This window comes from Lepidochelys olivacea, assembly GCF_965140295.1.
Source record: "Lepidochelys olivacea isolate rLepOli2 genome assembly, chromosome: 10".
Classification (NCBI taxonomy): domain Eukaryota; kingdom Metazoa; phylum Chordata; order Testudines; family Cheloniidae; genus Lepidochelys; species Lepidochelys olivacea.
In genome coordinates, this window is record NC_140420.1 from 70306649 (window position 1) to 70333519 (window position 26871).

The 26871-nt window shown below is 44.9% G+C and overlaps 1 long non-coding RNA gene across 1 annotated transcript in view; it reads right to left on the reverse strand.

Annotated features, from left to right (window-relative positions):
• Positions 1 to 23419, reverse strand: part of LOC311527469 — a 55663-nt gene extending 32244 nt beyond the window's left edge. Inside the window, exons 1-3 of the long non-coding RNA XR_014713346.1 lie at positions 23277 to 23419; positions 11049 to 11118; positions 4412 to 4757 (exon numbers count right to left, since the gene is read on the reverse strand). This is a non-coding gene — a long non-coding RNA (uncharacterized lncRNA). The remainder of the gene's footprint in view (positions 1 to 4411; positions 4758 to 11048; positions 11119 to 23276) is intronic.
• Between the last annotated feature and the right edge of the window lie 3452 nt (positions 23420 to 26871).

A 26871-nucleotide genomic window follows, 5' to 3' on the forward strand; every position in this document is an offset into this window, starting at 1 on the left:
TTAAAATTTTCTTCCTAGTGCCTGAGGCTTTATTGTACGTTCACTTTGTGTTTGCAAGCTTTTCTCTGCAACTGTGGTGGCTGGACCCTTAAGAAAAAGGATGCAATTGCTTGTTTCCAGGGGCTGGGGCTTGAAGAAATACACCTAAAATGACGACACTTGTGATAAAAAAAAACGAGGGTTGCCTGCACGGAGCATTGCCGGGTGCTTGGGAGCTCCTGCGTTTCATCCTAAAGGTGTCTGCAGATCAGTGTTGGCTGGAGGGATGCCTGTTTGTGCGTGTCCCATCTAGAGATGTATATACCCAGAATGGAAGGTGATCTGCACGTGCGGGTGTGAACAGGAGAACAAAGTGTTTCCAGAATTTACGAACAGCCACCCCGCTGTGGAACAGCCAACGAGTGGTGAAATTTCATCTAAGCACATCTGTCTCTCTCCTGATTGGGCCAGGTATTCCTCACTCATTCACCTAATGTGATCTGCCTATAATTAGCAACACAGCCTCTAAAAGAGATAACGGATATGCCCCTGCTGTGTAAGCTATACCAAGTGGAGGTTTTACACTAAGCAGGGGTGGACAGGACTATACTACATAGTTCCCATGGGGAAGCACTTTGACTTGGCCCTGAGTGGAGAACTGACAGGGGCTAGAGAAAATGATGAGCATTGTCTTAGGCCTGACTCTCCCAAGTCCCGCTTCCATTCCCCTCTCTCCCAAAGGAAAGTCCCTGGCAGGCAAATATCCCTAGTAAGTGAGTTTAGGTCCAGAGACAGGTTCTGACAGACAGCTGTGGAGAGGACAGTCCTTAATTTAACCCAGAATTAGCAAGCAGTGCAAGCTGCTCCCCGCAAACACACGAATCAATGTGCCGCCACCGAAGGGCATGAGGGGAGTTCTGTGACTATGGTTCATTCAATCCTGAAAATGATTGTCCATAAGGGAGGCCCAGCCAGTTGTGATGGTATTCGTCATGACCTGGACATCTGCCCACTAGAAATGGGACTTTGGACACCCATCTCTTTGGTGCAGTTTTGCTGTACAAACTCCCTGGCTCTTTAAAAAGGCACCATCCTTAGCAGACCCCAAGGGAAGGTTCCCTCCGTTCTGCAGTCCCCAACAATGACAGCAAGCAGGAAATATTAGACACAGAGCAAAGTGAACACCAATGCCTGCAACATGTGAGCAAACTCAGGTTGAGATGCACTGGCACCAGTCATATGTATGTTCCCACATGCACAGCCCTCGCACATGAACCTGCTCGGGTGCACACCCAACACTTATCACAAAACACGACACACATGCACGTTCACATGCATGCAACAGAGCTACCCACAAAATCCATGCCAAATGATTCCAAGAAAAATACTCTCCTTTAAAACTATAACCTAAATCCTAAATAATGGATTGCTGGGCATGCATTAGAAATATTAGACAATGAAGACTGTGAAGCTGGGCCTGGCAGCAAGCCAGCTAGGCTCCTGCCCCTGGGAGCCTAGTATGTTTCCTATTTAGTTCGTTTTCACCCTGCTAGAGAGACAGCCAAAGCCTTCGTAACCCAGAACCTAGGCACACATGCTCGCCCATATGATTCGAGTATCCGGGAACCACCATGACACAGACTGTGGATGTATAGGGAGGAATGAAGGGGGTGATTATTATTCATCATACACAGAGCCTCATCTCTCTCACAAGAGCATTACTCGCTCTTTAATTGGTTCCATTCATGGCAGTCCTTCAATGCCTTCCATAAGTGTAATTATGCCAGGTTCTCTCCATCTGGCTGGAATCAGGAATAGCAGTTGTTTCTAGTGTTTATATTTTGAATCGGTATTTCTGTAGCTAGATTTATTATTAATTATTATTATTATTATTATTGCTGGACTGTTTTGAGCTCTCAGGCATGAATTCTCCCCTCACTGATACCCACTGCAACTCCCATTGACTTTAATGGGAGCTGAATTCCCGTAATGAGAGTAGGATTTGGCCTTGTCTCTCTCCTGTCTGGGATCTCCCTGGCATTGTTCATAGGAAGAGCCCAATACTTTATCAGTCACTCTTGACAGCTGCCTCCACCAAACTCACTGACACCTGTGTAGGCAGGTTTCTTCACAGGCATATGAGAGACATCTGAGAGGACAGAAAATAGAGAGGTGCTTCAAACCCCCCCTCCACCCTGCAAATTGCAAAACCAAGGTAACATCAGAATCATCTTTAAAAGCACAGGCTTTTGAATTGCACCCAGATGGAGTCTCTATGGTGGGGGAATGCAAGTTCAGATGGGTTGAGGCCCAGCTTCATGTGAGGGCACAATTTGTACCTACAAAACTCAGGCCCAAAGTTGTGTACCCGCAGACTAGGGTGACCAGATGTCCCGATTTTATCGGCTCCTATTACCCCCCACCCCCATCCCGATTTTTCACACTTACTATCTGGTCACCCTACCACAAACATAAATTGAGGGAACAAATCTAAGTCCATGCGCCAACAGATCTGAACCCTCCGTTGGGCAACCAGAGGCCCAGACACTTATGTCTGCATCTCACATTGCCACAGTGAAGTCCTGCCTTCTGAAAATGTTTCCCTTGCACAGTAAGTTATCTGAGTTCACTATGTTTTTCTTAGAGAGATGAGGTAGATCTTGGTGAACCCTAACACTCAGGTGTTTGCTGGCTTTCAGAAAGGAGGAACCCACAAACAGGAATGCTGGGCAACTAAGCACCATCTGGTCAATGACGGCTCCTGACACAATGGCTTGTGTTGGCATGTTTATGATGCAGACCAGAGGCATATTCTCATTATCCCCATTAAATACTGTTATGTGGGATTCAGCACAAGGCACCACAAGAAGCAGATGGGGAGGCAGGGAAGAAAAGAAAACGGGTGAGACAGACTGACAGATTTATCTGAAGCTTAAGTCTATACCCATAAACATGGGCTGATAGGTAAATAGCCACGTAAGTATGAAACTAAATGGTGGGAGCCCACAGTATCCAATAATCATTCTTGTACATTTTCTGCTCCTTTACGGTTCATCATCAGCATTTTTAAATGAAATATTTCTACCAATACGTTACACATCTGTATATTGGGTAATTCTAGCAATCCTGGTTAAAATCTGAATGACTTGCCCAAATGATTTGTTTTTATAGTTATCTTTTGGATTCCTAGCTTTTGTGGAATGCTGATTCTCTGTATTGGGTAGTATGTGCCTGAGATGTATTTACAATGCATAGCATTTGTATTCTGCGTTACATACTTAGGTCATGGCTTTCAGTTTTCCTCCATATAAAAAATAGCACAATATTTGGAAGCCCCAAACTCTAGAACCCATAATAACATTATTGCTGCATTTTCAGTGTATTACGGCAAAATACTGTCGCATTTTTTAACATAAAGCACAGAAAAGCCATCATCATGGATATGTGGCCCCATTAAGTAGGAAAGGCGAGAGGGGGGGGGAAATGTACTTTGTATGACAGCAAATGAAAAAAAAATTGTTTTCTAAAATAGTAAATACAAATATAATGTGGTTTAAACAAAGAGAGAAGATGAGGGGGGCGGTTCTCTTCCTGGTTTGATTGCTCTTTAGCAAATGGACAAATATTTTTAGAAATAAAAAGCGTGGCCTACTTTCCGGGTGCAGAGCTCAGCGCTTTCGATTTAATGATATGTATTTAAGTTCCTTTTAGGGGAAAGCCTTCTGAAATCACTGGGGGGGGGAGAAGAAGAAATAAACAATAAATTGGTTTTAAAGGCTTTTGTCCTTGTTGCGTGTGAGTCTAATGGAGGGGCTCTCTCTGTCACCGAGGCGCTGGCTGGGCTGTCGGAGACAACTTAGACAGTGAAAAATCACATGCGGCCTGTTAAGAGGAGCACAAAACTGCAGAATATTGGTGGGTCTCGCCCCCTCCCTCAGCCCAAAAATAAATAACTAAATAAGTGAACACAAGGAAAATGGATATTTTAATCTGCCAATAAAACAGCAGCAGAGACGGTTTATCTCAGTGTATTGCAAGGTCTGTGTGCCAAATCCCTGATGGGTTGTTGTTCCACCCACCCCACCCCTTTTATGTGTCATTAAGGATTTTTCGCATGCAGCCGAATGGGCAAATGGAAATAAAGCGTTTGTTCCTGTCCTACCAGCTGGATGAGCACAACAAGGAGGATGGGAGCAGGCACACAAAAAACACAGGGCAAATTAGGAAGTATGTTAATTCAATTAATATCGCAGAGGGGCTGGAGGGAGGGTGTACGTGCAGATTTTCCGCCTGAGGAAGGAGGTGGCAGAGAAAGAACTGGGGCATGCCAGCTCGAGTTATTGTTCTGCCTTCATTGGAAATTAGCAAGATAACAAGGAGACGGGCGTGAGGAAGGTAGCATGGTAAAGATTTAGGCAGCTCTGCAACCTACCTCGTGCCAATGCGGCCATCTTACAAACAGCACTTGATTCCATCAAAATGGCTTCCGGGCACCTAGCAGCCTACAAACTGCAGCAAAAATGGCCCGGTGTGGCAGAGTATGTCTTCACAGAGGTTGCCCTTTTCCCTCTCGCTGCCTCTTTTTTTGTCCTCCTCCTCCAGCTCTTGCTTGTCGAGGGCCCCACGCGGAGTTGATGGTCTCGGGGAGAGGGGAGAATACCAGAGGGGACTGGGAAGGGGAGGTTAACCGGGGAGGAGCGACTTTCCACCTTTCTCTCCTGTGCTGCTTGTGCCGAATGGGAAGTTTCTTATCTTTGCTGCAGAACGTTGCACAGGCTCTATGCAGGAGAGAATAAGGCACAGCCATTACTCACCGAGACCTGTACATGGGCATAATGCCATGGTTACACACAGAAAGGAGAAAACAGATAATCCCGGTTAACTGATTGATCACTGTATTGCACCCCATGGCTGCAGCCCCTCAGCATATGAGACTGGGGCAAAAGCGTAGCCCATTTGTGACCGGCTCGTCCTTCCCCACAACGCTCTTCTCTAAGGCAGAAATGCAGGGCGTTTCCCTTGTTTTACTTAGACTCAAGGATGAATGAGACTCCTAAGCACCTGTTTATCCAGCTGTTTATCTCCGGGCACATGACTCCACCAAAGACCTGGCACTTGGGGTATTTACAACTAGACTGGACAAAGCATGAAGAAATGTCCTGTATGGAACAATCCTGCCGTGGCCATTGAGGAGGGAATACGTAACCTGGGCGCCTCCCATTGCTAAGGCCTCGGCGACAGCCTACTGAAGGTCTAGAGATGCAGACGTCTCTTGCGACATGCAATACATTGAAGTGCTTGTTGAGCCTGAAGACCCAGGCAGGCCCCGTGGGAAGTACCACACGCTATGCCCTTACTGCAAGAATTAGTGTTGGGCTCTGTCCCTCTGACATACAAAAAGAAAGTTTAAAATAGAGACATAGGACCTGAACTTGCAGTTCTTGTGCAGTCAAAACTCCCACTGCAGTCCATGCATAAAGAATGCAGGATAAGGCCTATACTGCATGTGTGTGGCATAAACACTGTAACATAGACCCAGACATGCCTAATGCTATTCTGCACAGTACCATCTCCCTAAATACAGTACTTTTATACAGTAGGAAGTCCGACTATAGGGGAAAGAGGTAGAGCTGAGAGCTGTCCAGCAGGTCATTACAATATTTTCTGGGCAAGGTTGTGGTCAGAAGAAAGAGGAGTTCACATTTCTATTATTTTTGGAATGTAAAACTCTGGCCCCTATGATTTCAAGGCTAGGCTTACAGAAATGATGGCTCATTATGTCAGCGTAACTCTCTTCTAGGGTCAAATCCCATAATCCTTTGTTTTGACTCAGTCCTTACCCAGGTACAACTCCTGCTGACACCCAAAGATTTAGCTCACAGTGAAATTAGGTTTTTCAATGCACACTTTCACTCTGAGTAAAATTCACCCCACTGCCAAGGGTCCTTAAACCCCATGTAAGTTCTTAGCATGTCTTGGAGGTGGTGTGAAATGCCTTGCACAAACTCTTTGATACGCAATGAATTTTACCCTCTCCCTAAAATTTTCACTGCATCTGGAGTCACAGTTCAGTATAAGTGGGAGCAGGATGAGCTCCCTACTTATGCATATGGGTCAGCATTTTCAGCATGCTGTAGAATTTGTGAAGACATTTAGCATGGGTAATGACAAGTCCCACATCCTGCTTGTGCATGCATTTACTGGTTTTACAATCTCAGGTGTGGGATTTTCACATATAGAAGGATGCACCTACACATTTACAAATTTAGCTGATCCATGTTTAGAGACCAGAAAAGAATATGAGCACTGCTCTGTGGATGGATTTAATATTATTAAGTATATGCAAATTCTCTCTCTCTCTTTTCCTTTAAAAACCAAGCAAATTAAATACAATCCACCCCCAGACCTATGTTATTGCAATGCTAGAGTCAAAACAAAATAAGTCAGCAAATGCAAACATTAAGGTTACACCAGCAACACTGACTCAGCCACCTTGCACTTTCTGGAGATTTGATGATGCAGTCAGGTGTTCCTAAACTTTGAGGGGGGGGTGGCGCGCGGGAGGGCAGGTTTTAAATAACACAGACTTTATTTAAAGAAAGAGTGTCTCTTAAACACCTCCCCTCCCATTCAAGATTGTATACCATCCCTGAGACAATTTACAACAATCGCTTACATGAAAGGCGACATTAGAGAAGTGTTTAATGTATTTTTAGCTTCAGCAGGACATCTGATGTGTGGATAGTTAGGCACATGCTTATGCATCTTCCTGAATTAGGGTCTTAATATGTGCACAGCTGATAGTTCTGTAAGGGGGTGGGGATAGACACACAGACATAGGGAGTTCTGTGCTGTATACACACCTTTGTTAGGCAGTTAAACAAAAGGGACAGATGGCTAGCTCCTAAACCCTCTCGCCTACACAGGAGTTTAAACTGCTATAATTATACCAATATAGTTAAACTGCTAGAACTCTGGGTGGACACTCTTATTCCAGAATAAGAATAGCTTTTTCTGGTTTAGCTTAAACCACTTCTAAAAGCAACATGAGCTAAACCAGAAATAGGCCCTCATCTACTGGAATAAGTGTCCACATGGGGAGTCCTATCAGTGTAACTATAACCTTTTAAATTCATATCTGACCTTATACCCGTGGAACTGCCCATGTAGGCTTGCTTTCTGAGTCACCTTCCTATACTTAATATAACTCTGGCCCTTTCACTGTGCCGAGAAACACTGACACCCTCTGCTTTCTCTTGATGCTAGTCAAAGAGGGTCTACCAACCAAAAGGAGTATGTAGACAATGGCTTGGCATTTTGATTACACAATGATCTGTTTGAACCTTCTTTTAAAAACTGGTTTGCTGTGTGTGCAAATTTTGTGGGGATGTGGGGGAATCTTCATATTTCAGAATGAAAACGTAGGCTAAAATGTTGAAATATTCCTAATGTTGTAATTGATCTCTAAATGTAGACAGGGGAGGGGACATACTGCACCTCCTAGAAGAGTCATAACAGGCCTGCTGAACTAAGGACAAGTATGTCACTGAACTGGGAATGCAATGGTGGCTCCATGTCTCTCCAAATTTGTGTGAGCATGTGTTCGCACATGTATTTGTGTATATGCATGCTCACATACATAAGTGGCATATACCTCACATTTATGCAAACATCAGCATTCATATGCAAATGAAAATACAGCCCTTTTCCGTTCCAGGCTGTCCCAGCCCCTGACATTTGGAGATTTCTGAGTAGTACAACTAGACCTCAGATCAAACATTAGCCCTAAGGGGTTGCCTTTCGGGGAAGGAGCAGCTGCATGACAGGTCTCTTTCCCCTGTTCCACCCGTGTATCCAAGCCCAGCATCACACTGGTTTTGTGATCAAGCAGACAAAGCACACACACAAACACAAAAATCTTCTTCCCAGGCAGCTTTGGGAACGGAGCTCAATTTCTTTCCCATTCTAAATCAATTGTCATACAATATATTTGATTTTTAACAAAGCAAGAGAAGACAAATCTGCTCACAGCCCTTCCCTCTCTCTTGGCCCCCTTCCTTTATCAATACCAAGCTGTCATGTGTCTTCAGATGCTTGGAGTATGGGGTGAGGACAGCAGGGGTTTGGAGAAGTAGGTCCTGAGAATGTTACTTCCTAATGCTGCTGCCCTTCTCGTATCTTTCTGGCATGGCCTGTCACTGGTCCATCTTCCCGAGCACTTTTGCAATCCTCTTTCCTACTTTTTCTTTTTATTAAGCTGTTATTTTTTGGGAACAGAAATACAATGGGATGAATGGCATTGCTGGTTGGTAGGGAGCTCTAGGCTCCAGCATGCTGTAGTCACCTTGCTCAGGGCACCCCAGGACAGTGCGAGCTCCCCAGTCCCCCCCAGCAACCATACCCCTCAACTGTCCCTCATAGTATACACCCACATTTTGCCTCCAGAAACACAACCCTGGGCTTCTCTCACTAACAGAGACAGAGGATATAGACAGAGAGGGTATCAGAAATGCAGTACCAGAAAGCTGAAGGCCAGTGTGACTCATGTTACAGATATTAAGCCATGTTATTGAAACTGTTCCTGCTGCTGAAGTTGTGTTCACCCGTTTTTTGGGCCATCCAGACGACTAGGCACATTCATGCCCTTCAGATGAAATGGTCTCTTCCCCTCCCTGGCCCAGCCACGCAGTGACACTCAGTGGTGCCACACTGGTGAAGGACTCGAATGATCATGAGGAATTTATGTATGAAGCCCAAAAGCGGGTCACTGGAAGAAGAGCAGGTACAGAGCGAGACACTGGGTCAGACGGCAGGCAAAGGAGGATGAAGAAGGTGGAAAAAATGGGCCTCAAGATGAAGGCTCGCAAAGGGCTGGTTTCATTAATAAAGCATTCCCACCCTGTCTCCTTCTTATTTTGGTGACAGAGTTAAACCTGTGTGGGCAATGTTCTTTTCTGAAGAGGGCAACTGTATCCATCTTTGCTCCGTCACTGTGCATGTCTTGCACACTTTGATCAGCTCTCTTAAACCCTTTCCAAAGCATTCTCTCAACTTCCCAGCATCTGCCTGAATTCTGCTCAGATGAGGAGATCCATCCCACCCCCACCTGCTACAAGAAAGATCAGACTGAGCGAAAGCAGACTTAGTGAAAAGGCTCTTTCAATATAGATCACCCCCCCCCAACACACACACACACACACACACCCTGAAAGATTAAAAAAAAACCACAACAAACTCTGATAACCTCCAAGGCTCACTGACTTATACCCTAAATTTTCCATTCTAGGCCTCCCACTTAGAGAGAGATCATCCGGGTAGCAAGATGTATTTTTTCCTCAATTCCTTATCTAAAGGTTTAAGAAACACTAAATTCTGTGACCTATTTGAACCGACAGCCCCTTACTCCTTCCAGAGGTGCGTTTTATTGAGGGAAATCTCTTCCAAAAAGGAGGAGGGAAATACTACACACAAATGAACTACCTAGAGGGTTGCCATGGGCTGGAGTAGTCGTTTGCACACATAAGAGGACGTAACTCAAAAACACTCCAGGTTTTGCCTCCTGTGAGTTATAGCTCTACCCTTCAAGAGCAGAAAAATGCTTTATCCCATTGCTCCCTGCAGTGTATTCCAGATGCCCTTCAAGAGCAGAACAAATGCTTTATCCCATTGCTCCCTGCAGTGTATTCTACCTAGATGGACTGATTCCACCTATTGTTCTTAATAAATCCTGGTGCATGAAAAAACCCATTGCATGGTCATCTTTCCTTTCCTGTTCTACCTTGCAGAAGTCATAACAATGATTAGAACTGTGGGGGAAGGGCAATACAGAATGTGGTGCTTTCCTGGATTTAGTGAGCATCGAATAGGATTGAGAGTCATGGTCTGGCTGGATCCCAATCAATTTATCCTCTCAGGCTATGTCTAAACTGGTGAAAATGGGACCCATCTTTTGCTACAAAAACCACTGTGTATTTCCACCCAGTAGCAGCAGTAGTATAGACAGGGCTCAGGTATTTTTATCATGTCGCCTAACTCTGCTCTAAACAGGCGCAAAGAACACCTGAGTCCTATCTACACCTCAGCTGCCATCGTTGCTACCACATGTGGAGCTGTCCCAAAAGAACCAGTGGTCCTTCTTTTGACAGGGCAGACAGGGCCTCGCTCGCTACAAAATCATAGAATATCAGGGTTGGAAGGGACCTCAGGAGGCCACCTGGTCCAAGCCCCTGCTCAAAGCAGGACCGATCCCCAATTTTTGCCCCAAATGGCCCTCTTAAGGATTGAGCTCACAACCCTGGGTTTAGCAGGCCAATGCTCAAACCAGTGAGCTATCCCTCCCCCAAATGGCTGGTCCCATCTGACATCTGCCCAGTGGCCTATGGGAAATGAGTTGGTGATCTCTGCCCACTGCTTAGCAGGCAGATGCCGAAATTTCAAAAACTAGCATTAAGCAGCCCCTTTGTCTTTTCTGCTGAGCACGTCCACAGAGATCAGCTGGACCTGCCGTTCCCTCTCCTGGTTGGGAGTGCTGACTCCAGGTCAGAGGCGAGGCATGTTGCTGGGGAGATATGAGAAAACTTGCTCTGCAGATGCCCATATCACACAAACCAGTGAATAAACAGAGCAATTCAGACTCCACGGCTTGGAATAACTCAATAAAAACAACAACATTTCAAATCTTCAGGTTTTGTTAATCAGAATTTAAAAGGAGGGTCTGCCTCCCCACGTGCGTTTTCTTTGTGTGCAGATTACAATCATTTTCTTTTAGAAAATACAAAAATTCTACAAGCTTCTTTTCTTCCCAGTTCACAAGAAAGTAAGAGATGCACGGCTATGCTTCAGAAGGCAGATGACTGCATTCTGACCTGCCTTGGATTCCCACCTCCCATTCTACTTAGGGTATTGGAATTACTGCTTCCTGTCTTACATAGCAGCAGCAAACATCAGCTGGCCCAATTTCAAAAGACTAGCCAGGGAGGTTTGGCTGGCTGGGGTGTGTGTACGTGTGTGAGGATCTGGCCTCCAGAGCTAAGTTCAATTTAGTCCTCTAACTAGATTCATTGACTCACCTCTCCTTGCTCACCCAGAGATGTCCTGTCTCTTCCCATTGCATCCCACTCCATGAACTTTCAGTCACGTCTGATTAAAGAAGAGAGAATTCATCTCAATTAGAAGGATGCTCCCACACACTTATGGACGGATGTCAAGTAATTACTGAATGTCCCCCCCCCCCCAGAGAAATGGCTGTAAAACAGCTCTCATATTTGGGACCACACACAAACACACATTTATATTATATATACCTACATGTGCACACACATAATTGTGTGTATATTACATGCATGCTTCATAGCACACCTCATGCAAATGTTTTTGGATACCGGTCCCTAGTTGAAACACATGCAGCCATGTACAAGACAGCAAGACACTATCATTTTCACTAATAAGGAAATAAAGCAAAGTGGATTTGTGTAGCCAGAGCCCAGAAAGCAACACTGTCTCTTTAATTTTCTCTCTGGCTAGCTCATCCTTTGCACGAATCCTTTCCTCCCCATGGCTTCTTCCAGCCTGGTGGGCAAAGTGGAAAAACATCATTAGGGAGGAAAAATAATTTAGTTTGTTAATCAGTATCCAATGGTGGGAAACTAGAGGCAGAGAGCAGGGCTGGCAGTTGGAGCTCAGGAAAGGCCAGCACAAAGCCACCATTCATGACGTGCGGGGCTGGGGTTCTCATTGAATTAAACAGACACAAAGAGCAGAGGCATTTCATGCTCTCTCCACAAGAATTATCATATCTTCCTGGCACTAAGAAACCTTCAGCATGAGAGAGAGAGAGAGAGAATCAGGCAGGCTGGATAGAAAGATGGTCCAAGGTACAAAATACTTTGTTCTAGGGTTGGATTTATGGATGGGGTGCAGCAGAGGGCTTTGCTGGGGGTGACTGGCCTTTGTGCACCGGATTTAATAAGACTCAGCTAATGTGAAACAGGGGGCCCAGTGTACCACGTAGCAGGGAAACCCCGCTCTGAAAACAAACAGCATAACTTTGCCTTTCACAGCTGTGGAAGGGTTCTGAGGCCAATGCAAAATGTGTCCTCTCTGTGTGTACACCTGCACACATGTCCACATGTGTGTTTTGGGGGAAGAAAAGGGAGGGGGCAGAAAAAAGACGAGGCAACATAGTTCAGTCATGAAAGTTAATTAGCTAATGTGCAAACCCCGGCTGCCTCTGCCTGCTGCCCTGCAAGTGTCCCAACCAAGCTACACTGTCTATGGACTGGAACTGCAAATAGCAGGAGCAAATTAAGACAGGCTCCTTGGGATCCAGGCCTGGCAATGTGAAGGGGCATGGCACAGCAGTGAGAAACCAAGAGTCCATGCATAAGGGATGAGAAGGTAAGATCAAAGATATGGGTCAGGGAGGAGTCCAGGGTACAGGCTATGAGGAAGTCTCTATCCAGAAGTGTGCAGGGAAGGGGTGTATATTTATTGCAAGCCCAGATGTTTTGCTGGGTCTCAGCCCTGTCTAGTTTTAATCAGCTTCCAGTGGGCAGTGACAGACATACAGAGAACCAGGAAGCCTACACTTTTTTACACAGTAAGCTCTCTGGGGCAGGAGCTGTCATTCCCCAGATGTTTGCACAGCACCTTGCAGGGTAGAGGCCTGACCTAGTTGGCCTCTAGGTGCTATCAGAATAAGAATGTTCAATAACCGTTCAGTAACTGAGAACCATGGCCTGGGCAGGTGTCTTCCTCATGCCAACACTGTCCACGCCACACTGAGCCCTCACTCCCACGCCCTGCTTATAAAACAATACCACAGCATCAGTGTTACTGCGGGGTTGCTACTGCAGAACACAGCAGTGTTTGATGCAAGAGGGTTATACCCTCTCCACTGCAGGCTGCAAGAAGCTCCTGGGTCTCAAATACCTTTGCTCCAGGGATAACTGCTCTCTGGAAGACCCTCAAACAATGTGATGCTGGGGGCCATATAAGCATCTAGAAAACAGACACGAAGGGGAACGAGCAAAAGGAGGAAACAAGCAGGTGCATTGGTGTCTCTGGAACCATTCAATCTAGACGTGCCCTGTTGACCAGAAATGAATGTTTGCTAACATTGATCATGGATAGGAGACTGTCTCTGCCCTTATAAGGTACCTATCACCATGGTATCTGATCTTGCTATAGTACCCAGCAGAGGGAGGTCACTTTTGCTATGGGTGGCCTTGTGAGACATAGGATCAGTACAGAAATTACTGAGAGTGTGAAGATGGTGAGAAGAGAGAAGTGATACCTGAAGAACACTGTATGAACCCAACGGGAGGGGAGGAATGACTTGGGAAATAAATGATGCCTTTACTTATTCACTAATGGATTTATCTGTGTGAAGAGAAACATACTGAAAACAAAGGGAGCTGGGTTGGAGATCTTGGTGCACATGTAGGTAAAAGTTGAAAAGGAAGCACTAATTAGCGCTAGGTCCATCATGTTCCATTAATAGCTTGTCACTGTTTCCTTGATGTTGCCGAAGGCAGAAAAGTTGGTATGTGTGATGCTTACCTGTCTCTATCTCATTAACAGAAGGCTGGGTGAGAACAGAGGTTTTTTTGCCTGCATCACAGATAGAGACAGGTTCCTTTTGCTCAGTCTAATTATTGGATCGACTTTTGTGGAGGTAAAGAGGGGGGAGATATTTAAAACATGCACAACATGTATACACATACACAATGGACACACAAACATTCTGTACACACACACACACCATGAGACACTGATGTCAGGGTTTAGAAATCCCTTGGGGGAAAATATGGTTTCAACAGACCACAGATATTTTTATCCACACCAAATACACTGCAGGCCATAGAAAACTCTTTTGGATCAGAAAAGCACATGCAACAGGGGCCAGAATTGAGGGGTGGGGGAGAAGGTAAAAAAATTGTATTGTCCAATGAGTAACAGAAATATCAGCTACTTCCCTTCACATTAACACAAACAAAAACTAACTAAATAAAAAAAATTGCTCAACCAGAGTCCAGTTGGGGATAATCTGATTATCGGTTCACTGACATCAGAACCCAAAGTATGGAACTTCCCCGTAAAGAAAGAAAGAAAAAAGCCATTCCAAGCACAGATAAATCTGCATTGTGTCTTATCATTTCCAAAAAAAAAAAAAGATATGGGCAATTCTTCCAGCAGTTAAAAAAGATTAGATCTCCTGTTTAATATACAAAGGCCTCCCTTCTCCTCTCAACACGTGGAACAGCCTCCATTAGTGACAGTGGAAAGAACAAGCATGCAAATCAAGGAAAGAATGCAAGGGCAGCAAATATTTGTGAGTGTGCAATGAGTATCTGTATGGCATGATTAGAGGTGAGTGTGTGTGTGTGGGCTGTGCATGCACACAGCACATGCATCCCCATGGGCATCTATTTCTTCATGAGTGTGCGCAGTCAATAAACAAGCTGAAGATTCCTCAAGATAAGAAGCCAAAATGTCCATCTGAAACAAGAACTGTGCAGAACTGAAGGCAAAGAAAACAATAAGCTTATTTCTCTGGGAACAAAGAAATTTCCCCTTCAGCATGCCTATGACTTCTTGCTTTTTGGCTAAGATCAAGTGTAGTATCAGTTTAAATTCGGGATATTTACTGAGGGGCAACCTATCCTAAATCTCAATTACTGAGGGACAATCTATACTCATTGCTATATTTGCTTTCCACAACGTACTCCTAGTATAACCTTTTCTGAGTGATGTACCCGGAAAATTTGGATGTTAATATTTTAACTGTATCGCTGAATTTACTAACTTTAATTTGGGATATTGCAGATTATGTACTATATGCATTTTATGAATTTTTAACCAAACTTTGTACTTTTGGACAATGTAAGCATTATACCCAGATGTATAGATACTCTTTCCTTAACACATGTATAAGATAGTTTTAACATTAGCTTTAATAACAAAAATTTTAATCTGTTCTTATCATTTTATTCTCCCCATCTGGACAATTGCTGGTTTGTATTTTTTTCTCTTCTTTTGTTATTCTTTTTTGGTGTACATGAACCAATATGTCTTGGGTATTTGTAATATGCATTCAACAATTTATGTGTTTTATAATTTTAAATATTTTCTAATACAAGTTTTAATCAATTTACTCTTCCCATCCATCCAAGGAAACACATTCAATAATCTAGTAAATCATTTTCTACCTCTAGCTTCTATGTTCCTATATTTGCTACTACCTGACAATGTAGATTATATTCCATGCAAAAATACTGCATTAAAAGAACATTTTTAGATTGCAAAATCAAGCACTTGCAAGCTAGGAAATGCAAGATTTAAGGCTGCCCATGCAACCTGAATTCAGCGCCTTGTATGTCCATCCTTTGCTCTGAACCAGGCTTAGAATATGTGATCATGTCATTAAAGACTGGATCATAATGCATATGCACAACAAGGTCGACATAAGATTACACAGACAATCTTAGACCTGGCATTTCCTAACTTTGAATGCTTGATTTTGCAACCTAAATAATGTATATTATCTCTCTCTCTCTCTCTCTCTCTATATATATATATATTATTTCCTATATTTTTAAAAAGAAGGTTAAAACAAATTATATTTTGTGCAATTGTAACAACCCCGCTTCCCCTTACCCCCCACCCCCCCACACATCCTACATTGCGAGCAGAGTTTCAAACCTGAAACTTCAGCACGGACTTCTACCTCTTGAACTATGGGATTAACATTAGCTGACAGCAGGAGAAGGCTGATATCCTGGGGAATGTGCATGCAGAGGGGAAGAGAAATTGGCCACAGGGTCCACATGCTGAGGAGGGGGGGGGGGAAGTAGCCAGAATCTACCCTCACAGTTCCCTCACCTGCTACAACTCTTCCAGGAGCTCCCAGGCATTCCCAGTGCAATGTCTGATAATGATATAAACCCAGCTCTTTGGAATGTTTGTGGTTAGTTATTATTTTGGCAGGATGTCAGATTTTTCCTGAGGTATACAAGCAACAGAAGGGTGATTTGTAATGCTTTATAACTCAGCTAAACCTGAATGGAATTTCACGGGACAAAGGAAAGGCATTTTTCTAGCCCCGGAGCTTCCCTCTACTGAATTTCAAGGGCCTGTACAAACAATGGCAGTGTCAGAGTATCTCCAAAAAAAAACATAAAAAGAGGTTACAAGACTCTTATTATAAAAAGGTGTTAGGCAACCCACACAGAGTGGTCACTACCCGCTCTTCTACAATAAATGATACGAATAAATTTCTCTATTAGGCATTTAATGCAGTATCTAGGCTCAGTGCTAACTACACTTCTCTCCCATATTCTGAACATAAGAAAAACCTGTAATCTGTTAATTATAACAGAGATGTGGAGTGTAAAGAGACCCTGGATAAGTAATTCCTTTATTTCTCATACCCTACAGGCTGTGTTCATTTCTGTCAAGGTCTCCAAAAATGTGTCCTAAAAGGGATAGTATCAAGAAACTATGCTCCCATAAGTTGTCCATGCTTCCAGGCCATGCTTTGCAGCTCCGCAACGAAGTAACTTTTATTGATACAGGAGAGAAAAAGGTCACAGAGCTATTGGACACAATTCCATCAAAATTCAACATAGAAAAGAAAAGAAAAGAATTCAGAGTTATTGGGCCCAGTTCTGCTTTCACACCAGTTGTACAGCAGTGTAATTCTGGTCTCTCCTGATTTGCACTCGTATCTTCAAGATAACTTGTGTGGAAAAATAAATAAATAAATGAATAAATGAATAAATAAATAAAAATACAGTTGTGCTAATCAGGTAAGGCCTTTCCTCACAGCCTGTGGAGGCAGAACATCTGGGAATTAAGCTTTTAAAGGCTGTGGTCAGACACTAACTCAGCCCAAAGGAGGTGGGTTTCTGTGTCATTACTTGGGTTCACCTACTAAGCCATCTTGTTCCACTCTTCCCCACCCTGTACCCCCCACCATTCCCTTGAAGAGCCAGGATCTGGCGTGGGAAAGACATCTTTGGGCTTTTCACAAATCCAGTATCCCCTTGAACCAAAACCAATTAGCCCAGCCCAAGGTCCTGCCATTGAAGGACTGTCCCTGCTTTTCAAACCCCCGCAGTCTCAATTGCTCTAAGAAGCCTGGATGTGAATGAGCAGAGCCCACTTAAAGTGGTGCTTAAGCCAGGACCAGGGTGAAGGGAAAGAGAAAATCTCTATAGGAACAGCAATCGGGGTTTCTAAGAGACAACTGACCAAGACTGTGTTCAAATCTTTTTTTTTTCTCCCCTTGAGTTTTGAGACAGACGCCCCTAACAAAACCTGAACTAGTGAATAAACACAGCCAGCAACACCTGGAATTGTGATTCCTCTTAAAGAGATCTAGAGCCAGATCCTCAGCTGTTGTAAACTGCTCTAGCTTCATTGAAATCAGTGGCACTATGCAGATTTACACCACCACAGGATCTGGTCCATAATATTCAAATTAGGGTCACAGGCCCAGCTACAGCTAACATTGTGCTAAACAGTTTGAATAAACATTTCTGCTGCCTAGATCCTTGGACAGCAAATACTCTCAAGGTAATTTGTCTCAGAAAAGCATATAAGAGAAGACAAGGACAAGAAATACCCAAAGCTACAAACAAGCCTGTAAACAGTGACTCCATTAAGCCACATGGTGCAGAGAGAGCCAGCAAAGGCAGCCATCTTACATATTCTATACACAGCAACCACACACCTGCATGGACCTCATGGAGGTTCAGGGCAATAAAAAGGACATTTTACCGGAATTTTGTGAGGCCCCCAGAAGATGAAAATAGGGTACTGGGGCCCAGTCTCTACTCAGCTCCCATTTATGCATCTGCTGAGCTATACATACGTACCCGCACCATCACTTGGTGCAAACACGTGAGCTCACACTTTAATCATTCTCACACTCGCATGTGTGCAAGGCTTACAACCTGCAACCACAGAGGCACTGTTCCCAGGGGGATCTAGAAAGGCAAATTCTAACATGCGCACACACAAAGGTGTGTTTGCACTTGTGGAGGCCGGAGGCTGAAGATTTACCCCATTATGTCAAACAATGCCTCATTGCTTGAGCATTTAAAACTACATGAGACAAATTACTGGAAAATGCAAGATAGAGAACACTCCTGCACTGGCCACCAACAGGTGGGTGAGTGGGACCCAACAGCCCTTTTCCCATCTCTAATGTCTATGATTTTATGGACAAAGCTAGACAAGAGAGGTAATAGTACGGAGGGCAAACTAGGTCACGTGGCATCATGAGCCCAGGAAGGGGACAAATAAAAGTAAAACAAATCCTGGGCACTGCTAACAATCTTGATTCCCATCAGCTTTCGGACCAAAGCTTACAGTGATTTCACAGAAGTGCCCAATGGTGGAATTTCACTCGCTCATAACACAATGTTAGGGCTCAGGCAGCTTGTTTAAATACGTCCAGTTATGGGTACATATAGCTTGTTTAAACAGCAGGAAGCAAACAAACAATCTCTGATCCACCCTGGGGGGGCCTCTGTGTTTTGGCTAGCCCTACAGCCTGAAGCAAGCCTTGATCTAGACTGAATGGAGGATGGAAAGGTCAGAATATCAGGAAGAAAGAAAAGAGATTGGGACCAGAGCATGGCAGTACAAGCACTCCAGCTGCGGGTGAAGGTATGAGTGATGGTTCGCTCTCCTTCCCACCCACCCCCACCATAAAATTTTTTTCCAGATCATCTTTTCTGCACGTTTTCAGCTAGTATATGCCTCCCTGCCTTTACCTGCCCACTCCAAGCACTGCCTGAAGGGCAAAGACATAGAAGCCTTGGCTAGAGCTTTGTGGAAAATCTCATATCCCAATTGCCTATGCTGAATATTAAAGAAGATCCACCAGGTGTGGAAAGGAACTAAAGCATCCCACAGAGGAGAGAAAACAAAGGGATAATCTAGTAAATGCCCAGCCTATTGTCTTGTTCTGATCTATTCTTTTCAGCTTCCTATATCACTTCCATCACTGTGGTATCTGATCACTATGCCGGCATCCAACCCATATAGGACAAGGAGCACTCACAGATTTTAAAAGACTAGGACATGCCCTTCCTTGTAGGTTTTAGCCCAGATGTGCCACACAGGATCTCATTGAAGCCAACAAGAATTTGGTAAAAATAAAGAGCTGAGGACTGGACCTTGGATGGACTTTTGTGGGCCTGGGAATTCTTGCAATCACGTTGCAGCTTGCCACACTCTGTGTCCTGATCGAGGACAGATCCTACAAGATGCTGATGCAGGCATCTCATTTTAGGAAATGTCGCAAGAAGCGATGCAGTGAATACAACTGACCTACAGCTTTTGGATAAGCTGAATGGTAACCCTGTGATGGGGATGTCACTTCTGTGAATTGTGCAAACAACCAGCAACAGCTGCAGAGGGAGAGAAGAGTGAAGAGCTAGAGGACTTTGAGCATTATTTCTCTCTCCGCCAAATGGAGTGTCATTCCATCTGTGGAGAGATTTTGACAAATAGCATTGCAGAGAAAAGCCTCTCCTTTTGTTTTCTTCTGGGAAATGACAAATTAACAAAAGATTTGTAAAATATGTCCCACAAGGCATGAAAATTGGGAGCTATGTGGTGAAGTGTTTAGCCCCTTTGTCCAGATTTGCATCTCCAATTTTGCATGTGAAACTGACCACACCTATCCACTTGGGCAGGCATCCGTTTTGGGGATGCAAACAAACACTTGCATGCAAAAACCAGATAGCTGAGCATCCACCCACTTGATCAAAATGTGTACAGAATTTTCCATGTGCATCTGCCAAGCTGCCTGTACAAATGCAGAGTCCAGTTGAAAACATGGCTCCAAATATTAGATTTGGACAAAAGCCTTATGAACCTAGAAATTTTAAAAACTGGCCGGATATCAATATGAAAATACTTTATGTGCATTAGATTCTTTCTACGAGTTTCACATGTGGACACCAATTTCTGCACTCTATTTTTTATTCAGTAATGTTATAAATTTGATTTTGTGTGTGTGTTTGTCCACACACACACACACACACACAGAGTTCATCTCTTTAAACTGCCACCTTCATCCAATTATAGAAGTTAGAGATGGAAGAGATCAGCTAGCTAATCTCCCTGGCAGTGCAGAATTGTTCCCAACAGAATACATATTCTCCAGCTCAGCTGGTAGAATAATTCTTTGTGAATAATATTTGTTGTGAATTTTGGCATTTTCAATCAAATGAATCCAGTGTTTGTTAGCAGTGCAGTTCTGTTCTCCATTGCTTTGTTCAGTCCTGTTTTAAAGCATCTCATATTATGTAGTTTCCATCAGGATCGATTTTATTATTTAAAAAAAGTGCCATTGCCCATTAGCATGGACTCAGCACTGGAAAATTATTTCTTAATAATAAAATAAAAAAAGGAGGGAAACTGCTAAATTCTATTCTCCCTACCTCCACTCTCTTCCAAATTTTCTGGGATTGCATCAAGAACACGTATTTCAGATGGCTTGGAGAGAAGAAAGTTGGACTCTTAACAACACTTTTTTTGCTGTGTTTGAAATGAACGATTCATCCTGACCTTGGCCAGACTTTGTGCCACCGTTGAGTTCCATTTCTAGAAAATCCGTTTCTTTAATTCTGGCTCTGCGTGTGGGACCCAGCAAATCATGGAATTACTGCTGTAACTTCGGATTAGTAACGCTTTCTAAATGATAGTCTAATTCCAGGCCTTCATGCTTTTCAGCGTTCAAACTCACACAGCCTTTTCCCTGGGAGGCCTCCTGTGGAATTAGTGCAGGCATCTTCTTCTTCCTCTGCCCTTTTTAATTTCTCCAGTGACTTCTCATTAGAATATAAAATAATGAGAACTCCTCAAAACTTTTTTCTTGCTGTATAGTCACAGATTTACTCTAGTTCCTCCTCCCCTTATTATTAATTATTATTATTACAGGTTTTTTCACCCTCAGTTGCTAGATTGGGGCGCACGTTGCTATAGCTTGGGAAATATGTGGCTTCTGCCACAAATGTAAGGTGGAATGGAAGTTCAAAATGGCCACAACAAAAGATCTCCAGGGTTTCCCAACTCTCCCTGTCCTTTTCAGCCTGTTGATGTAAACTAAAAGCTCACACCAAGCAAAGCCCTTCTCTCTTGGGACTTTGGCATAGCATGAGTTTGCCCACACACACACACACATACGTGCATGCTCTAAAGAAGATTTGGGGTGGAAGAACTGTCAGTGGAGAGGTTGGTGCTGTCTGAGAAATAAAGAAGAGTTCTTGCTCCCAGAGTGATCTACTTACTTAATATTCAGGCCAAGAGTTTTAAATTACTAGTGTAGCCAGACACAGAAAACAATGCCTCTCCTAGAGTTAAAGCCAACACTTCTCCACACTGAACTACCCGCAGCAGAATCTGCAGAGCCCACATTGCCCAGGCAAGCAGAGCATTATATAATCAAGAAAGGTACAGGAGCTAGAGGCAAGGAGGGCAGAGAAAGGAAGTTTGAAGAACAGCAAAGGCCCCACGAAAGCTAATAAACACACTGGGCCAAATCTCCACAGTCCTTACTCAAGCCAAACTGCTATTGAAGTCAATGGGAGAGTTTGCATTGGGCAAGGAACAAAGAAAGGCCCCATGATGGGGCACCAAACCAAACACCCCAGAGAAAGAGAAGACAAGAACAGCCTGTTGCATCCTGAGCCCTAATGCGCTCCAGGGAGCTGGTAACATGCTATGCTTCCCCAAGAGCAAACAAACACACACACACAAAAATTAAAAAAAAATCCGGCTGTAAAATTGGGAAAGGGAACAAGAAGACAAAGACTGCTCTTGTAAACCTTATTGGAGCTCTCAGTGTCAGGTGCCTTCAGAGAATTTCCAGCAGCATGGGTAAAATCTCCATAGTACTGCAGGTAAGGATGGCAAGAAGGCCATCTGGGATGAGATACCCTGCTGTGTAGGGCCTGGGATCTGGGCACAGTGGGTTGCTAATTGTTCATACCCCCCACACAGCTACATTCAAAGTACACCACGCTGGAGCTGTCCGATGAAGAACTGTGTGTGTCACAGAAACAGCCCTGTCTGGGCGAGGAGGGAGGGCCCCTGTTTGCAGCTACAGCCAGCCATCGCTTTCCAGCTCTCAGGCAAGCCCCAGAGCCAGCAGGGTGCACCCGCTAGGCTGCTGGCATCGAGCTGAACCACAAGGATATTCCTGCTGCTCAGGAAAACGAATCTAACCGAAGCCTTCTCCCCTTTTAAGGAAACGCAGCACAGTACAACACTGCCCCGCCCCCAAATGGAAGCCCTTCCACTCCCTGCTGAGCACCCACAGGCACCCGGGGAAATGGGTGTAATTTTGCAGCTGGGAGCGGAGCCCCTCAGATTGGCATCCTCGCCCTTCATTCCTGCTCGCTGGTTGGGGTTGGCTTCAGCCAAGTAAGGCAAAGAAGCCGGTTTGCCTCAAATCGGCTGCCAAAATGTGCCAGAAGAGACTTAGCCGGGTGCACGGTGCTTTGTGTTACCATGGGAACGGAATGCAGATTTCCCAATTGCTTTTTTATTTGCTAGACAGTGTAATATATATTATCTTTCAACTTCTCGGGTTTGCGGTGGAGGTAAAGAATCCTTTCTGAATGTTAACCATTCAGGCGACTTGGCGAGAGAAAGTCCCAACAGTTAAAGCAGGTAGTTTGTATGCAGGCAGAGTCTCAATGTTAAGGTCTGCCCCTAGGATCCAGCCCCCTTCCTATTGAGAATACCTCCCTCTTCATTTCTGCTCCAGTTCACTCTGCACAGAGACCCCCAACTACACACAAAAGCAGCTGCCAAGGCGCATGAAAAGTGATCAAATTATCAAGAACTTGACCTCTCGGAGGGGCAAAGCTTGGGAGACTTGAATCAAACCCAGACCAAAAAAATCCGAATGCTAATGCGCGCTTCGGGGTTTGACTCGCCGAATAAATTTGATCAAGGGCCATTGTTCCAAGGAGTTGAGTCTAAGGCACCCCATCCCCTCCTCCCCTTTCGACTGTCTCACACGAGAGCCGATTTCCATCCCCTAATCCAGGAGCGAATTCCATGGCACGTTTACCAGATTGGGGCGAAACGATGCATTGGGCAGTAAAAACATTGGTTTCGCAGCTCACCTTTCCTGACCGCTTCCTGCCCCCTCTCATCCTGCTCCCTAGGCTGGGGCAATACTCCTGCCACTCAGCTGCCCGGAAGGAAAAAGGCAAAACATCCCCTAGGGCGTTTCTGAGAGCTCCACAACAGAGACTGCAGAAACTTACCTGGCTCTGGAAGGACTCCGGCGAATCCTTGGCAGAAGGTCGGAGATGATCTGGGATTAACCTTGCTCTGCTCCAAGGTCCATGGCGCGTCTGGCTCCACGTCCCTCCTTGCCCATTGGCTTCCCAGCTCCAGGAAGGGTTGGAAGTCATTTCTACTTTCGGTTATCTAGCTTTATGATGGCTTAATAACACTCATACAGCTAGATAACCAAAGACAGAAACAGCCCTCCTTCTCAAGGGCCGCCAAAGGCTGGAGAGCTCTCGGGGTGGGTAAGGACCGGGGCCCGGCTGCGGCGTTCTTCTGTCTGCCACCAGAGGAGAAGAAGGGGAGAGAGAAAGAGAGAGAGAAACCTATGAACGCAATTCATTCAATGGAAAGACAGGGGCATGCTCTGCTCTGCTCTGCAGGCTCTCGCTGGGATGGAGCTGCTGCTGCAGGGGCCCTCAGCACCTCTGGAGCCCATCCATCGCTTCGTAGAGGTGAGACACGCTAGGGGAAGTAGCTGGCTTGCATGGCAGTCATGCACTGAGGGCTGAGATGCCGGACAAGGAGAGAGCTTCTCTCTCACTCACTGCTGACCAACTTCGACTCTTTTCTAATGTTAATCACCCCTCTGGGAAGTGACATCACCACGGGCAGAGCCAATGAGAGGCCTTGCATTCAAATCAGAGCTCCTTCCCGCTCTTTTTTCCCTCCCAACAATTAAACCCCAACAATATTTCAGCTAAACTTTTTTAAACTGCAAGTTCTCAGCCACATCAACAAACCTTTCCACCCTTCCCACCAAAGAGATGCTCAGCGTCTAGACCAGTGCATCCGTTCCGGACTGGGAGGTTAGGTCCCTCTCAAGGAAGTGGGGAAAGTCGTAGGAGAAACTACAAGTAATATCCCTGCACCAGTTTGGCACAGGGAATGGGGAAAGTTCAGGGCATTCCCCACCTCCCTAGCTATGGCCTGGATTTGGCCAGCCTTGTCTAGTAATGTATATCATTGTGATGAGGGTGGCGGGTGGGACTGGAAGGTAGCGGAAATTTAGTGCGAAGATCTCAACGTGACCTGTCCATTTGTCTTTGCTGGAAGGAGCCCTTGCAAAGCCCGGTACAAGGGGAAAACAGCGACTGGTTCAGGTGGACTAGAATGGGTTGTGGCTATAAGGTTTTTTTTTTTTTTTTTTTTTTTTTTTAGTTTGGGATCTAATCAAGTCATTCTTTTCCAATCTTGCCATTTCACCCAGAGCGCCGATTTATGTAGTGTGAAGGCGGGGGTGTTACTGGCCACGGAACATTTTCAGTGGGGGGGAAATAACATCACCCACGCGTATCCTGCGAGGCACCCAACACACTCACACGTGCACGCGCTCCCTTCCCCCCCCCCCCCCAAAAAAAAGAACGGGCAATCGGACGGAGGAACTTAGCTTCACGAGCCCCACCGCCCAGTGTGAATCGCATCCCAGGACTAACTGGGACTCTGCTACACCACTTCTAATAGAACTATCATCCGACATGGAAAATGACTCTAAAGCGACGTCTTTACCAACATGCAATTCCCTTTCTTCTCTGCTACTTCACATCCTCATCTCTCTGCGTTCCGAACACGGGCTTTTAACGCGGCATGTATGTAGCGGCATGTAATGCACATGTGAGGAATACACGAGGTAAATGTGATTATCTTGGGTCATCTGACCTAAACGCAACATCAACAACAAATACGTAATCTCCTTCCATTTCTAGCGAGTGCTCCCTTAGATCTGATGGGGAGGGGAAATGTGACCTTCTGCAAAACAGAGAATATGTAAAATGCGCAGATTAGAGAGATAAAAGGCACCGGCTAAGCACAAACATCCAGATTCCCTGCAATTCTAGGCTGATAGTTTCATTCTCTCTCTCTCTCTCTCTCTCTCTCCCTCCCTCCCTCCCTCCCAACGCTTCAGAAATTAACTGGAAACTCAATCAGGTTAAAAGCTAAAAGATCAACTCTATCAGCTCATATTTAGAGACAACTGTATAAAACCCTGGAATAATGAAAGCTCCGCGCTGGGTTTTGGCACTTCCCCAATGAATGAATTCGGTGTCTTTAAGCACGCGTTTTACAATACGCCAGTTATTTCTCTCTTTCTTGTGCAATAGTCAATCAGATTTTCCCTCGTTCAAATTTCTAAAGGGAGCACATTTCTATTACCTGTTAATTCAGTCCGTATACAGCTATGTATTTTAAAGCCGTCTTTGTTTATTCTCCCGTCTCTGGGCTCCTTCGCACAGCCCCGAAGAGACCAAATGTTTTTAATCTTCCTGAGCAATGAAATCTGCATCAACCCAAACCCCTCACATGTTTTCTTTTCATATTTCTAGCCCGAGATTTTTAGCTGCAAGCCTGAGAGGCATTTGGTGACAGACAGCTTTGACGAGTCTCTTCACCTGGACGCATACGGCAAAAGCCGGCACATTAGGACTAAAGAATATAGATTTAGGGCTAGCACCTCCCTCGCTTTCTTGATATGTTCTGTGCAATCCAGCCACTCAGTGATATAGGCACGCCAAAGAAAAACTCTCCCACTATCTGCATTTGTGTACCCAGGCATTCTGTGTGTCATTGTGTGCATTTGGTAGCACGCAAGCAGCAGTTGCCTAGTTCACTACACATAGGACTAGGAACTGCCTTAGAGCTAATTCCACCCTGCCACCGACTCGTTGTGTAGCCTGGGGCAAATCCCTTAACTCCCTTGCCTCAGTTTTCCTACCTGGAATTTTGGGGTTACACTATTTACTTACCTTAATGCTCATTCTGTACTCAAAAAGTCGGGTGCTAATGACGGGCTATTAGCTAATAACACCTGAACGAAATATACAATCATTTAAAAAAATACATTTTCTTGGCCTCATTGCACCGAGGAAGAACATTTGGATTGTAGCACACCGTTAAATACTAAAAGCCAAAACCCAAAAAACAGGCAGGACTAGACAGTGCGAGGACGCTTGGTCTCACTTTGATCGGGTAACGAATAAAGCTTTCGATTGCTCTCTCTAATGTAGACATTACATAGAACAATGAGGAGAGCGGGCCTCTTTCTAACTCTCCTACCCGGGGTGTCTATTCTGCATGAGGGATAGGAATTGTTTTTGGGATGACCAGATACATTGAGGGGGGATCCTCATGGCCTCTGTTATTTCACCTCCGGCAAGAAAAGCGGATCATATTTCCAAGTAATTTTTACTGCATTGTGTTTGGTTTTTTAGTAAAATACCCAGCTCTTCTGTACAGTGGCAGGATGTGTATTACCAGGGCACACCTCCATCCTACTGCTATGGACAGGGGGAGGCATCCTACCTGAGAGAAAGTGGCTCTTTTGGTGCAATTTAAGCAGGATGCTCACAAAATGGCTTCTTGGTATACTGCAAATAACTAACAAGCAGGCTGGGGGACGCAGCCAGGCCAATGGCAGGGTTCGATTGCTCTGTTTGTCAAGGATTTCACTGTGGGCAAAGGAAGGGGAAACCCCCCAGTATGAGCGTAGCTCTCTGGGACTCGCCTCCCACAGGCCGGTATTCCTGGGTGGAAGGCAAGTCAAAGCCTTTGTAGATCCGGTCCCCGGGGCAG